This window comes from Nansenia antarctica (assembly GCF_963989245.1).
Source record: "Nansenia antarctica genome assembly, chromosome: 19".
Classification (NCBI taxonomy): Eukaryota; Metazoa; Chordata; class Actinopteri; order Argentiniformes; family Microstomatidae; genus Nansenia; species Nansenia antarctica.
The window spans coordinates 8,623,119-8,639,781 of record NC_137692.1 but is presented as its reverse complement, the minus strand read 5'-3'; the positions used below and the strand labels follow the sequence as shown (position 1 = coordinate 8,639,781).

Genomic DNA, 16,663 nt, shown 5'->3' with positions numbered 1-16,663 from the left:
GGAGAGGCCCGGTCCGACAGCGCCTGCGGGCGGAAGAGGGAGGGCCTCAGCCTTAACGATCTGCCTCCCAGTACGGCGCGCTCGAGACCTAGCTCCTGCCGCTCAGTGGCTTCCTACCGGTCCAGGGCTTCCGTGGGCAGTTCTGCCTCTGGGGCGGATAGCCTGCACTCCAGAGGGAGTAGTGCCGCGCTGTCCGAATGTATGCGCCAACAGGCCGAGATGGCGTTAGAGCGGGAGCGCCAACAGGCCGAGACGGCGTTAGAGCGGGAACGACTCCAGTACGAGCGTGAACGCGAACGCGAACGCCTCCAGATGAACGGAGCGGAACGTGCGGCGGAGAGACAGCGCCAGGAGGCGTCAGAGAGGGAACGCATCCAGTACGAGCGCGAGCGCCTCCAGATGGAGGGGGCGGAACGCGCGGCGGAGAGGCAGATGGCGAGAGAGCAACTGCACGCAGAGAAGATGGAGGAAATGATGCAGACCATGCGCGACGTGTGCATCAGCAGAACTCCGTCGGCCTGTAGCTCCAGAGCATCATCCGCACGGCCCTCTCGAGTGCCATCTCCTGAACCCCCCGCCGATGGCTCCATGACCCCCGCCATGACTGTCCAACTGCAGGCCCAGCTGACCACCTGGAAGGAAGAGGAACAGGGACCCGACCGCTATGCGGCCCAGAGGGAGCCAGCGTCGCTGCCCGGGAGGGGAGCCATCCCCCAAGAGCGTAGCACACCCCTAGGTCCTCCAGTGCACCAAAATGCATGCAGGCCGGACACCCAGACCGTCACTCCAGCACCGATGATCCACTACAGGATGTTCCCCCAGGTGGAGGGACCCAAGTTCCCCTTCTTCAAGGACGAGGACAGGAGCCAGTATGTGGAGCTACGCATCTGCCTAGACACGCTCTTGGACAACTCCTGCTCAGAGTCCTACAAATATGCGATTCTCCTTCAGCATGTGAGGAACCCCAGAGCCCACAACATGGTACTGGCCCATGCCTCCGCACCGACACCTTACACCAGAGCGCTCGCTGACTTGGATGCCCGCTACGGTCGTCCCTGGAACCACGCCCTTGCTGAACTGCAAGCCCTCGAACAGCAGGCCCCCATCAAGGATGACCGGGCGCTGGATGACTTCGCGCTCCGCGTGCACACCTTGGTTGGAATGCTGAAGACGCAGGGCCCAGCTGGCGCCAGCGAGATCAACAGCACCTCCAACGTAGAGCGGCTGCTCCGCAAGATCCCACGCTTCCGGCAGGAGAGGTTCCGGCGACAACAGCGCGTTCGTAACCCCGGGAAGTTGGGTCTGAGCATGGCTGCCTTCGCGGAGTTCCTACTGGAGGAGGTGCATGACACCAACGTAGACGCCATGGGTTACGCTGAGCCGAAGAAGGAGAGGGAGAAGGGAGACCGCTGGGACGGGCCGAGCTCGAACAGAGGACGCCCAGTAGGAGTGCTGCACACGGAGGAGGAGCCTCGGAGAGAGAGGACCACCCGACCTGAGGGAAAGGATTCCTCTCAACCCCCTCCAAAGGGACGGAGAGGTCCACCGCCATGTCCGTACTGCCCCAGCGAGCACTGGTTCAATGAGTGCAGTGACTTCAACAACCTGAGTACCGAGGCCAAGCAGAGGTGGCTCGAGGAGCACAAGAGGTGCTGGAACTGTGGGCGCGACCATCTGGCGAAGAACTGCACCTTGAAGAGGAAGTGCAACCGCTGTGAGGAGGTCCACCTCCACATCCTACACGAGGTCTCCCTCGCCAGGTCCACGGAGGGCAACAGAAGCCCTAGGTCCGGTCGCGCACCGGAAGAGGAAACCCCTGTCTACTACCTAGACTCGCCACAGAGCAGCGGCTCCAAGGTTCTACTGAAGGTGGTGAAGGTCCGACTTCACCACAACAACGCTGTGTACGACACGTACGCCGTTCTAGACGACGGGTCGGAACGGACCATCCTTCTCCAGGGGGCAGTGCGCCAGTTGGGGCTCCAAGGGACTGCGGAGAAGCTGACTCTGCGCACGATACGTCGCGACCTTAAAGAGGTCACCGGGGCGAGAATCAACTTCTCTATCTCCCCGGCGGGGCGGCCGTCGGATAGACATCGGCTTCAGAATGTCTTCACCGCCGACCAGCTAGCGCTCTCCCGCTACGACTACCCCCTGGAGAGGTTACGCGCAAGATATCCCCACCTACGGGGAGTAGACCTACATCCGATAGAAGGAGCGGAGCCAACCCTTCTCATCGGCTCGGACAACGCTGAACTGATCGTGTCGCTCCGTCCTCCGCTGAGAGGACCACGAGGCTGCCCGATGGCTGTTAAGACTGCGCTTGGGTGGGCCCTCCAAGGCGCTACCGAGTGGAGAGAGAGGGACGGGAGAGCTACGTCATCCCTCCATGTCCGAACCGAAGAAGCAAACCAACCAACCGGACCGCCTGGAGTGGAATCTATTGCTGCCAGTGCACCTGGAACAGTTAGTACCACAAATGGTTCACCACAGGATGACCAACCAAAGAAGAAGTCTCTGTGGACAGAGCATAAGTCTGACACGGGAAAGCCTTACTACTACAACTCCCAGACTAAGGAGTCCCGGTGGTGGCGCTACCGTGCCATGGCGGCAACAGCTGTTGCCGAGGAACACCTGCAGGTGGCCATGCACCCTTACGTGGCCGAGGTCAGCATTGACGCACCCGTCAACTCCGTCGAGTACACGTCAGCCATGAAAGTCTCAGCCAGTATTGTAGACGCCTCCAAGGAGGAAAGGCCGGAGTTGGCGAAGAAGAGAGTAAAGTGGAACCCAAAAGAGGAGGCCAAGCAGGCCTTCAAAGAGCTTCTGGAGGAGGATGGTGGTTCATCCGACGCGTCATGGGAGCAAACCATGAGAATGATCATCAACGACCCACGCTACAGCGCCCTGCCCAAGCTGAGTGAGAAGAAGCAAGCGTTTAAGGCCTACCAGGCTAAGAAGGAGAAGGAACAAGCCAAGCAGCTCAGGAAGAGGAACTGTGAGGCGCTGACGAGCATTCTGGACAACATGGCCAACGTCACCCACTGCACCACCTGGTCCGAGGCCCAGCAGTACCTGCTGGACAACCCCACCTTCGTTGAGTACGAGGCGCTGGAGAACATGGACCAGGAAGACGCTCTGATCTGCTTCGAGGAGCACATCCGCGCCCTGGAGAAGGAGGAGAAGCAGAAGATTCTGCTGAGGGAGAGAGACAAGATGTCCGAAGGTGCCGTGGTACTGGGGATGGACCAGTCCCTTCCGCGCGCCGCCTGGCAGACAGGCAGAGTGGTCGACACTATCACCTCCTACCTCACGCTGCTAGAGCAGCCTAGCCAGTGTGCCTTCTTAGTTAACTGAAACCGAGGGTTTCATGGGGCGGCTGTTGTGAAGGCCCACAGTTTTAGAGCCAGTTTAGTTTCCCCAAACCAGCCCGATTTTGCCCCTGGTATTTCTTTATTATTTTCTATACAATTCATATACGTTTGTGAAGTGTATGTATTATTATTGTACTGTTTATGTATATGTTGATGACGTAGTATATCCGGGGTGTGTCTGTGACCCGGATGTTACGTTCGGTGGTGCCTATATAAGAGACGGAAGTAGTCCGCGAGGAGAGTGTGTGGTGAGCAGCAGAACGAGAGAGAAGCAGAACGAGAGATAGTAACGAAAAGCCGAGCTAAGATGGCGGATTCAGCAGCGCGCACACCGTGCAGCAACTGAAGACGCCAGGAAAGCGATTATCGAGTGTACCACGGTAGCCTGTTTAGTTGTGTTCCCGTTGGACCGCCTTGCCAGCAGCCGGCTGTTCAACGTTGGACCAAGCGGGACGCCAGCTGGACATTAATCGTCGTCTCCACGAGCGAACACAGACTCCCGCGGAGCTTCGACGCGGACCACTTCATCGACGCACATGCCATTCGACCAGGCCTCAACGCGCACCACGCCACTGGACTATAAGCCTGTTCAGGCCAGAGACTATCAGTGAGTGATTGAGAGTGTGTGTGGCCGGCCGGGAGGGAATGTGTATTTGGGGGATGGATACATCATTTGTGTAATAAATGTGTTGTTCATATGTAATACCGTGTGTTAGTTGTTTGTAGCTCCAATGCTAATGCTAGTTGTTTGTAGCTCCAATGCTAATGCTAGTTGTTTGTAGCTCCAATGCTAATGCTAGTTGTTGAAGGCTAATGCTAATGCTAGTTCCCTTGCTAATGCTAACGACATTAACTGCTAGTCTAACGGTTTGCTGGCGCCCCCTGCCTGTATCCTCCTATACTGCCTATTTAGCTCCATTAGTTAGATAACCAGCCCCTTCCTAAATTATACAGTCCTTTTCAGCTACTCCCTGGTTACATCACTAGTGGTAGCCGTCGGGGTGCTAGTGTCAGGCTGCCCACAGTCGCTAATGCTGGTGCTACGTATGTCCATCGGGGTTGGGTGCAGCTGCACCTTTCGAGGATTTACCGGTAATCCACTTTCTTATATCCATCTTTATTCAAAAAGCTTTATCCATCAAAAAGCGCAGATTTCACTCAACTGCTCAGTGCTCGCCTCACACAACTGAAATGGCGGGAGCAGCAGCGTGCGTAACGTGCAACTTTCAACTTTCAACTTTCAAATGATTGGTTGTCACTAGAATCCCGTCCAACAAAATGAAAAACACTCTATTGTTTCTCAATTTTAATGTCTTCATTTAACATAAAATATGAATAATATATTATTTTTTTTTTTTTTTTTTTTTTAAATATCTGGCTGCCAGTTGGGGGGGCACCAGCACGTCTGTGGGGGGGCCTGGCCCCCTGAGGCCCGCCCATAGTGACGGGCCTGCAGCCAACGCGTCCCTTTTGGATAAAATTGAGGACCTTGAGAATAGATCTCGCCGGGTTAATCTACGCATTGTTAACATACCTGAGGGCAGCGAACATGGCCAGGACCCGATCCAATTCATATCTGAGATGTTGGTGGACGTCATGGGCAGGGAAGTGTTTGAGAGACCACCGGAGCTGGAGAGGGCACACCGCTCCCTGCGTCCCAAGCCCAGGGAGGGCGCTCCCCCACGGCCGTTCGTGGTGTGCTTTCTTCGCTATCAGGAGAAGGAACGCGCGCTGCGTTGGGCCAGGCAGCATGAATTGCGCTACCACAACAGGGTCATCAGATGTTACCCAGACTTGAGCGCAGAAACGAGCAGCATTTAACGACATCAAATCAGCTCTCTACCACAAGAAGATCCAGTTCAGTCTGCTCCACCCGGCCAGACTCCGCGTCACATTTCAGAACAAGACATTCGAGTTCCAGACACCCGAAGAGGCTAAAGAGTTCTATGATCGTCGCATCAACACTGCAACAGCTGCAGAAGACTAGTTTAAAGTTTAATGTCAAGAACTGTTGTTACAAGCTGGTACGTATTAAGCACTAATTAGAATGTGTACTGACATTCAGTTGCGCAACACCAGAAGGCAGCAAAGCATACACGGAGGAGTCGAATTACAGACTTTGTACTGACGTTCAGCTGCTCAACACCAGAGGGCAGCAAAGCACACACGGAGGAGTCGAATTACAGACTTTGTACTGACGTTCAGCTGCTCAACACCAGAGGGCAGCAAAGCACACACGGAGGAGTCGAATTACAGACTTTGTACTGACGTTCAGCTGCTCAACACCAGAGGGCAGCAAAGCACACACGGAGGAGTACGGTGATGTGATTTGATTTGTTTTTTGTTTTATTGTCCACGGTCTTACTATGTAACCATAGTTAACAATGCTCTTTGCCAAGTTGGTCTTGTTAATAATACACAATTATGTTTATGCTTTGTTTAGGTTAAACTGTGTGTTTAATTGCTGTGTATTGTTACACTTCATATAAGTTACTAGCCTACATGTTTTAATTGATATACTAATGTCGGGAACCTCTTAGAAGAGGGAGGTTTTTGTAGGTAGGATGTCCTACCGGGAGAGGCGAGAGAAGTTTAAGGTCCTGCAGCTCGTCAGTGTTCAGAAGGCGAGCATAGGAACATGGGTGTTTTTCGGGATGGGAGGGGTGGGGGTGGGAGGGGGGTCATCGGGATTTAGTTCAGTGGGTAGGGGGTGCAGGGTCCTCTGGGGTTATCATTGGTTAACGTTTATTATTTCTCATAACTTTTGCACTTTTACCTTCAATGCGGTATACAGCCTATATCCTTCCAAGTCCTGTATACGGTACCAAGTATTCTAAATGGCTAATATACCAAATAGCACAGTGAAGGATATTGGATCACCAGTGAGCTTTACTTCCTGGAACGTAAAAGGCCTTAATGGACCAGTTAAAAGAGCTAGAATTTTCAATCATCTTAAGCATCATAAAATTGATATAGCTTTTTTGCAAGAAACACACCTGGTAGTCAAGGATCACAATAGACTTAGGAAATATTGGGTGGGGCAAGTATTTCATTCTAATTTTAGTGCTAAGGCGAGAGGAGTAGCAATCTTAATTAACAAAAAAATACAATTCACTCCAACAGATATCATTTCTGATCCACAAGGTCGATTTATTATGGTTTCTGGCTCCCTCTTTCACACACGAGTTTTGCTTGCGAATGTATATGCTCCAAATTGGGATGATGAACATTTTATCAAAAGGCTTATTTCGTCCATGCCTAATGTACAGTCACAAACATTAATCCTGGGAGGTGACTTTAATTGTGCCATCAACCCAAGCTTAGACAGGTCCCACCCTAAATCTAGGTCCCCTTCAAAAATGGCTGCAGCTTTGAACACTTTTATATCCCAGATAGGATGTGTGGACCCCTGGCGATACAGCTTTCCTCAAAGCAAAGAGTTTTCATTTTTCTCACATGTACACCACACATACTCTAGGATCGATTATTTTTTTATAGACAAATCACTTCTCCCCTCAATAAGGAAAATTAAATATTCAACCATAGTTGAATCCGATCACTCTCCTGTCTTGATGGATCTCTCCTTCTCTCTTAACCGAAGAGAACGCCCACCATGGAGATTAAATACAGCCTTACTTGCAGACAAATATTTCTGTTCGACAGTGTCTGTGACAATTGACAATTTTCTTGAAACAAACAAAAATGATTCAACTTCCCCATCTTTATTATGGGAAACACTAAAAGCTGTCATTAGAGGTGAGATCATAGCATACTCGGCCCAGTTAAAGAAGGCAAAACAAAATGAACAGATTAACCTCCTGAACTCCATATCTGAACTGGACAGACAATATTCTATATCCCCTTCACCAGAGATATACAAAGAAAGATTGGGTCTTCAAACACAGTATAATTTGTCTTCTACTGATCAGGCTGAGAGACTATTACTTCGTTCACGAGGTTTAGTATTCGAACATGGAGAAAAGGCAGGACGACTTCTGGCTCATCAACTCAAATGCAGGTCTGCCACTCAATTTATATCAGAGATTATAAATACTTCAAACGAACACATAGTTAATCCAACTGCAATTAATGACACTTTCAAAACTTTTTACTCAAAGTTATATACCTCTGAAACACCTTCTGACAGTTCACCTATGCTAAAGTTTTTTGATAAATTAAATATTCCCCAAATGAATCGCTCTCAAAAAGAAATTTCAGATAGACCCGTGGAAATGCAGGAAATAATTGAATCAATTAGGGGAATGCAGAGTGGGAAAGCTCCAGGCCCGGATGGCTATCCAATCGAATTCTACAAAAAATTCACCACTAAATTGGCCCCTTTGCTTCTAGACATGTACAAGGACTCCATGGACAGAGGAACCTTACCACAAACACTTACAGAGGCATCTATTACACTTCTGCTTAAACCAGGAAAGGTTGCTTCTAACTGTGGTTCCTACAGGCCTATCTCACTTTTGAATGTGGATGCCAAGATACTAGCGAAGGCTCTGGCTACCCGCTTAGACCCCATCCTACCTGATATAATATCGACAGACCAATCTGGTTTTATCAAAGGCCGCCACTCCTATTCGAATATTCGTCGCCTCTTAGGCGTGATACACTCCCCTGCGTCTGATACTATACCAGAAGTAGTTGTCTCACTGGATGCTGAGAAGGCATTCGACAGGGTCGAGTGGACATATCTGTTTGAAGTTTTACAAAGATTTGGTTTTGGGCCCAAATATATCTCCTGGATTAAGTTGCTTTACTCCTCCCCTAGGGCATCGGTGGTCACAAATGGGACCCGCTCTCAGTACTTTCCCTTGTCAAGGGGAACACGGCAAGGTTGTCCGTTGAGCCCTTTGTTATTTGTCTTGGCACTTGAACCCCTCTCAATAGCACTCAAATCTGCAGCCTTTATGCCAGCCTCAACAGCTGAAGTTCCCACACGAGATCACATCAACCTCCCTTCGGCCAGATGTCGTACTCTGGTCTACCCCGATGAGGACAGTCATCATGGTGGAGCTGACCGTTCCATGGGAAGAGGGGATGGAGGCTGCCTTCGAGAGAAAGAAGGAAAAGTACACAGACTTGGCAGCTGCGTGCTCGCAAGCAGGGTGGAGGGCAGTCACCTATCCTGTGGAAGTTGGGTGCAGAGGCTATACAGGAACATCTACACAGCGGCTCCTGAGGTCGCTGGGGATCACAGGATCCAAGCTGAGAAAGGCGCTCAAAGACCTGGCGGAGGAGGCTGAACAAGGGAGCTTCTGGCTCTGGCTCAGAAGAAAGGACAAGGCGTGGGGGAAAGGAGGATCCTAGGGCTGGCTGCAGGGAGTGGCAGGGAGACGTCCCTGTCACTGCTCCACCACCTTGAGATGTTCCGGGATTAAAGGAGCGAAACATCAGTGAAGGGTGGCTCCCGGCTGACGACCCTGCAGTCAGCCCACTGGCACCGTCGGAGGTGCGACAGGCAGCAATGCCCAGCAGGTATACCCACCTGTGCTTTCACCTGGGATACTACTTTTTTGTAGTTCCAGAAGTAGTTGTCTCACTGGATGCTGAGAAGGCATTCGACAGGGTCGAGTGGACATATCTGTTTGAAGTTTTACAAAGATTTGGTTTTGGGCCCAAATATATCTCCTGGATTAAGTTGCTTTACTCCTCCCCTAGGGCATCGGTGGTCACAAATGGGACCCGCTCTCAGTACTTTCCCTTGTCAAGGGGAACACGGCAAGGTTGTCCGTTGAGCCCTTTGTTATTTGTCTTGGCACTTGAACCCCTCTCAATAGCACTCAAATCTGCAGCCTTTATGCCTGGGATACAGAGATGGGGTTCGGAACACAAGCTATCTTTATATGCGGATGACCTGTTATTATATGTGTCTGACCCTGTGTCATGTATGCCTGACATCACGAAGCTACTCTCCAGTTTTGGCCTCTTCTCTTGATATAAGCTGAACTTCTCTAAAAGCGAATGCTTCCTGTTAAACGCCTTGGCGCTTCAGATTCCCCAGAGTAGCTTGCCCTTTCAAACATCCAAAGTTGGTTTTAAATACTTAGGAGTTAATATTACCTGTGACTTCACAGGCCTCTACAAACATAATTTCGAACCTCTCGTAAACAAACTTAAATCTGACCTTCAGAGATGGGATGCTCTCCACTTGTCCTTGGCAGGCAGAGTAAATTCGGTCAAAATGATTGCCCTACCCAGATTCTTATATTTATTCCAATGTCTACCCGTGTTCCTTCCAAAATCCTTCTTTAATTCTATAGACAGGCTTATATCATCTTTTATTTGGGGTGGTAAATCTCCGAGGGTCCGCAAAGAACTACTTCAGAGGCATAGACAGATGGGGGGCCTAGCTCTTCCAAACCTTCTTTTCTATTATTGGGCCGCTAACATACAGAAAGTCGTCCACTGGACTCACTCTTCAGACGCGGGCTGGTGCCTGATGGAGGCAAAGTCTTGTTCCTCGTCCTCTCTTCACGCCCTGGTCACATCTAAGATGCCATTATCTCCCTCTAAATACACCAACAGTGCAGTTGTTGTCTCTACTCTCCGAATATGGTCCCAGTTTAGAGCACATTTCAAACTTCAAGGCTTTTCAATCCAGAGTCCAATATGTCACAACCACCTCTTTATTCCAGCAAAGCAAGATGTAACTTTTTCTCTTTGGCAACAGGTGGGCCTTGTAAAATTTGGAGACCTATACATAGATGGCATATTTGCTAATTTTCGTGACCTCTCAAATAAAGTCCATCTACCTAACTCGAACCTCTTTCGCTATTTCCAGATCCGTCATTTCATCCAAAGTCAATGCCCGTCCTTCCCTAACATGCCTCCATTATCTGTACTTGACACAATCCTCGATACTCCCACCGGTCAAAAAGGTCATATATCGAGACTCTACGACATCATAATGTCCCTTAAAGGAGAGTCAATTCATAAGATTAGAACAAGCTGGGAGGAAGAACTTGGTCAACAAATAGCGGATGAAACATGGAACAATGCATTAGACAGAGTGAATAGGAGCACCTCTTGTGCCAGACTTGGACTTATACAATTTAAAGTTCTTCATCGTGTCCATTTCAGTAAACACAGACTGTCCAAAATATTCCCTGAGCTTAACGATATTTGTGATCGGTGTCACAATGCCCCAGCAGACCTTACCCATATGTTTTGGACCTGTCCTCAACTGACTGGATATTGGTCAAATTTCTTTAAAATTATGTCCGAGGCACTGGGTATTGATGTACGACCGAATGCCTTGACTGCCATCTTCGGGGTTTCAGAGAGCGACCGACTGACTAACATCCAAAAGAATAGCGTGTCTTTTGCTTCCCTATTGGCTCGGAGGAGAATACTGCTTGATTGGAAATCACCGAAACCGCCCACAGTCTCAGCATGGCTGAGAGACCTAATGCTATATCTTAAATTAGAAAAAATTAAATACACAATTAGAGGTTCCACAAGCACATTTTATTCTACATAAAGTGTGTTGGCATATTTTGATGGTCTTAAGACTCTCCCTGAAGTTCCAACCTGAGGGATGCAGGCTTCTGTCACCTCTCTAGTGTTGGTCCATGTAATGTTGCGATGACCTGTCTATGTCTCTGTAGATCCTATATGTACTGTCTTGGTAGTTACCTGGTTGCAGCTGTGATACAACAACATTATTATTGTCCAGTGTGAACATTTAGTTTAATCTAGTTTCTTTTTCCTTTTTTAATGTTATTACTATGCCAATGTAACTTTAGGGCCCTGCAGGAAATGTTTGGGGTTGGGTGGGGGGGTGGGCAGGACTGTGTAAAAAAAAAATGAAAATCAACATGTTTAATCATATTGTATTGTGTTATCTTTGAATAAAAATACTTGGGGAAAAAAAAGGATACCCCTTAAATTTAGACTGTACACACAGTCAATCCTAACATCACCACTAGACAACCATAGGAGACCTCTTACATTTAGACTGTACACACAGTCAATCCTAACATCACCACTAGACAACCATAGGAGACCCCTTACATTTAGACTGTACACACAGTCAATCCTAACATCACCACTAGACAACCATAGGATACCCCTTAAATTTAGACAAAGCTATACACTGTCAATCAACCACCTGCTTCAGTGCAACAATAATTAAGTAGTTTCTACATTAAGTAAGTGACTACAAGTGGTCAGAATCAGATACCTGGTTGAAAGTAAAATACTTTGAACATCCCTGCATGAAAACACAAAAGGGCATCTAAATTCAGCACATTTATTTATACATTACTTGACACCATGATGTCAATGGGAAAAGAGCGGCGCAAAGCTACCAGCGATCATTTCAAAACAGCGATAATCGAGGCTGTGTTCGTAAAAAACGCTCTGGAAATCTGATCACCACTCATGGAATGCCTCTTATCCAATCAAATTACTTGGTCCCTTTATGACGTTGCACCTAGTGTGCGTTCCGGCACTCTCAGAGCAAAATTACGAACGCAGCCCAAGAAACGAGAGGAGACAAGTCAACTCTGACATGGATATAGCAATTGTGCGCATGCGTCTAACGTCTAACAATGAAGTGTTAAATTATATTTTATTATAGCATTATAAGCTGCATTGGGTAAAAGAAAAGATTACATTTTTCGAAGTTCCCCCCCCCCCCCCCCCCCAAAAAAAAAGTTTGTATCCAATGTTAGGGGGCCCCCTAGTGGCTGGGGCCCCCCCGCGGTGCGTCGCTTGCGGGCCCGTCCGCTACGCCACTGATGAGGGAGGAGGTTTTTTTGGGAGGTTGTTGTTCTAAACAGCCAGATACAAATGTCGGTAAAACTTATGTGTTTGGGGATTTTGCGTTGGAGAAGAGAGCAGCATAGCCTACTTTTGCCTAAGGAATATATTTTTGTTCGAACCTACCGCGCCGCTGAGGAGAGACCACGTCCAACGGGTGAGAGAATCCTTTGGGTGTTTGTTTGAGAGCGCTGACGAGCGTATTTCTCAATCAATTTACTATGACTTGAAGGATTATAATTTTTGCCTCGGGAGATTCAAGATACGGACTTGAACAATTTATGAGTGTTCTTTGGACTTTGGTTGGGACATTTTTTGTGTTTAATTAATTGGCTGTGGAAAGAAAAAAGAAACATTATCAAAACCTGTAATCATTTTGAAGGCCCTACTTTATACGTATTGAGAAATTCAGTTTATTATTATTGCTTAAGGAGTGAAGTGAATTTATTATTCCTCTGAATTTCATTTGTTGTTTATTGTGTGGTTGAAACCCTAAAGATGGTCTAATACAGATATTATTTACATTGAAGTTACGGGGTCTGTCTTGCCTTTTTGTATATTGTACATACATTAACAGTACTTGAAGACCCTTTGTGGTTGTTCTGTTTATACCTTTTTTGTGATAACACAGCCGTTTCCCATAAGTAGGAGGGGGAGTTGTTATACATGCGTGTGCGTGCCCCCTCCCTCGCCCTCAGTATTTTACTCAATATGCGCAAAACTAAATGTTGAAATAGCAGTAATACCACGTTCATTGATAAGATTGACAAACAGACTGAAGAACTGCTTCTACCACAGGGCCATCCAGGCCCTGAACACAGCAAAGACCTAAGTTCTGGGCCCTGGACAGTCTGGACGGATTGTATGGCAGCTGCTGGACTGAAAAAATCAGGTGTAGTGCTGAGGCACAAACATGTACATTTCAAGCCTGCAAACTGTGACACTTTAAATAACGTGAAAAAATACTATTGTGCAATATGATAACCCTAGTTGACTATCTGTGCAGTATAGTACAGTGGATTGTGTACATAGCCTTTATTTATGTAAACCAGCTCCTTACCTTATTGTGATTTTTTATTTTTCTAAAAGTTTTTTTTTTTCCTTTCCTAACACCAGGGGAGCCACCCCTCCTAAATTTCGTTGTTTGGTACCTGTACTGTAGCAATGACAATAAAGTCCATTCATTCATTCATTCATTCATTCATTCAAAATGACATAAGGGATGGAAAGGGGGGGATGGCAGTTTTAGAAGGGGGACGATTTTGACAGATTTTAGTTCAGGGGGGATGCCATCCCCCTTCATCCCCCCTGAACTCGAGTGCTGGATACAAGGTATCAGTCATCCAGATATAGCATACTGAACTAAACTGAACAGTACTGAACAGTACTGAACATACTGGAGAGATCTGACAGCTGGAATGAACGGTTTTCGCTCAAGGCGTAGGATATGCCGCCAACGTCACCAGTGAATTGGTCGAATGTTTCAATAACCTCCAGTCATAGATTCCTTTCTGACCTATAGCATGCCATATAAAGTCTCTTGTCTCTGTGTCTCTGCAGGTAGATGCGGGCCATCTTCTCCCTGGCGGCGGTGTAGTGTGGCTGGTCAGGTGTGACGCCTCGCAGGACACTGAGGGCTGTGTCCACCTGGTCTTTAGCCAGGGCCAGGTCCATGTTGGCCAGGGTGACACGGATCTCTTCTGAGGTGTCGCTGATGTTCAGGACGGCCTCCTGCATCACCATGGTGGCCTCGTGCTAATGACAAGGGAAATTACATCATTACATTCCCACACTTTCTGAAACATCCAATTCAAGCACCTTTCAAGGACTTTAAAGACTCAATTCCCTCAAATTCAAGGACCCATAGTTTGAGACAGATCTAGATGAGAATTTATATAATAGGAACTATCTCCTCACAGACAACAATTAAAAAGAGAGGCTTGAATGTGTGAACACTAGATGGTCTCTTGCCTTCTCTACCACAGCACAGCAAAACAATATATTGTGAAATATGTGTAAAGTTAAGCAATACAGAGACTTATTTACTTATTTAGAGAGAGAGAGAGAGAGAGAGAGAGAGAGAGAGAGAGAGGAGAATTCAAGCACTTTCAATAACTCGTGTCTTTTTTCATAAACTTTTAAGACCTTGATTTTTTTTCTCTAATTCATTAACTTTCAAGGATTTCAAGGACCCGTGGGAACCCAGCATGCACTGTACATATCACAAAGGAAGCAGATGAAAGCTAGTGACACACATCCAAAACACTGTGATAGGCTGGAAGGCTAGAGTGACTGTGATAGGCTGGAAGGCTAGAGTGACTGTGATAGGGTGGAAGGCTAGAGTGACTGTGATAGGCTGGAAGGCTAGAGTGACTGTGATAGGCTGGAAGGCTAGAGTGACTGTGATAGGGTGGAAGGCTAGAGTGACTGTGATAGGCTGGAAGGCTAGAGTGACTGTGATAGGCTGGAAGGCTAGAGTGACAGGGATACCTGTTCTCCATTGAGCCGTAGAGCCTCAGCCAGCTCCAGATACACAGTCACGCGTTGGCTGTTGCTGGCGGTGGACGCCCTCCCCTTCACCCCTGGCAGAGCCATCGCCATCTTGAGAGCTTGGACGGCCCCTGTCAGGTTCCCTGTACGCTTCAGCGCCTACGCCTTGATCAGGTGGTACTGGGGAAGCTCCCGCACCTGATAGAGTGAGATGGTCATCGTTGTCATGGTGACAAAAATGCTTACGTGAATTACAATATAGTATGTGACGCCTCCCACTCTGCCTGCCTATTGGTTGTTGCTGGTTCCTTTGGGAACCTTGGCAGAGTGGGAAGGTCGTCAGGCTAAACAGTGTCACCTGGGTTGAGCTGAGGATATATAGTGTGGGTGTGTCCTCAGCTCACTCTCTCTTCCACGGGCTTGGGTTCATTTAGGGTTCTTGGTGAGGTCTTGGGTTCATTTAGGGTTCTTGGTGAGGTCTTGGGTTCATTTAGGGTTCTTGGTGAGGTCTCGGGGTACCTTAGTTTTGGGGCCTCTTAGTTTGACCCTACATACATACATCCCTTACACATACAACATACATTCTACACCCATTCACTCATGGCATACACCACTGATTCTTATCCATATTCATATACATATGTCAGTTAGTTTATTTTGCTTATTTACTCTAATAAAACTTAAGTTGTATAATTTAAATACATGTGTGGACTCCCTTTTTTGCCACTACCTTCGGCCTGAAGTAAGCCGACTTTTCAGAAATGTAATGCAGAGGGGGATTCTGTCATAATATTAGTTGGTATGGAGTGTCCGAAGGTATTTTGGTCATATTTTCAAAATGAATAAAATCAAAATATGACTACTCAGCATCTAAGGAAGCAAAACATGTAAGGAAAACCTGTCTGGGCTAATCAACTACAACCACGGTCAGGGCCAGACCAGGAACGTGTGTTTTGTTTTAAAAAGGTGGTACATCCCTTTAAAGGAAAAATAATCTTTACCTGAAAGTTGTGACTGAAACCGGTCTCCAAGGACTGTAAGCATTTCTTATAGTCCTTTTCATGCAGGAGCAGCTTGGCCTGCAGCAGGTGAATCTCCGCTAGGGTAGGCTGCCTCTCCAAACATGCCTCTAGGAACCTCTGAGCCGACGGGCTGTCACCTTCCAATGGAAGTCAGGAAGTAAAGCTTTATTTATACAGCACCTTTCATACAAGAATGCTCAAAGTGCTTTACAACAGGAATAAGAACATAAAGTGAATAGTAAAAACATATACAAGCATAGAATGAATATAAAAGCAGGGGAAAACAGTAAAAAGAAAAGGTCAAGATAAAATACAATAAAACAATTTTTTAAAAAGGGAAACAATGTACAACTGCCTTAACGCTTAGTAGCCGCTATCCATCTTCTCATCAGCAGAATACCTTTCCCTATCCATTTCATCTCCCTACCTTACACAGTCTTTCTGTACTTCAAGTTCAAACATGGCTGACCTTGCACCAAAAAGCCACTATCAACATCACAGTTTCTTTCTTTTGCACTTACTCAAACCTTCTGACAACGTACAATCACCTCTTTCTCGTCAATCTGGTAGCGTCAGATCACAGTATTTTAACCAACTGGATTTGTCGCCTAACTGTCGTCTGTCTCTAGACACAGCAGCGCAAAATCCCAGTCAACTGGAGACTGTACATCATGATGTACACACACCCTCATACACACAATCAATATTGAGGTCATATAGTCCCATATCTATCTTCATACGCCAACCTCCTCTCTCGACCGACTAGCTAGTAGTATAGGGTCTAATACATTTTTTGATTACTAAATCTAAATCTAAGTGTCTAATATTGTTGGAAAATCTACTCTGCATATCTACTGCAAGTATCTAACCAATATATCAAGTATATCTAGATTTAGGGCAGAGAAGCGGCGAAGACAAGCAGCGCGAGCGTCCTCTCGCGACCAGCATTTTTTTGAAAGTCCCTTATTATAGATTTATATTAGTATATATTATATATACTCT

General features: G+C 47.3%; 1 pseudogene across 1 annotated transcript in view; it reads right to left on the bottom strand.

The window, feature by feature from the left end:
- The window catches only part of LOC308173868 (tetratricopeptide repeat protein 21A-like), a 29,747-nt pseudogene extending 13,667 nt beyond the window's left edge, over positions 1–16,080 (bottom strand). The window contains exons 1-4 of the transcript in view: positions 16,062–16,080; positions 15,641–15,798; positions 14,640–14,798; positions 13,666–13,904 (exon numbers count right to left, since the gene is read on the bottom strand). The product of the transcript in view is annotated as a tetratricopeptide repeat protein 21A-like (transcript). The remainder of the gene's footprint in view (positions 1–13,665; positions 13,905–14,639; positions 14,799–15,640; positions 15,799–16,061) is intronic.
- Between the last annotated feature and the right edge of the window lie 583 nt (positions 16,081–16,663).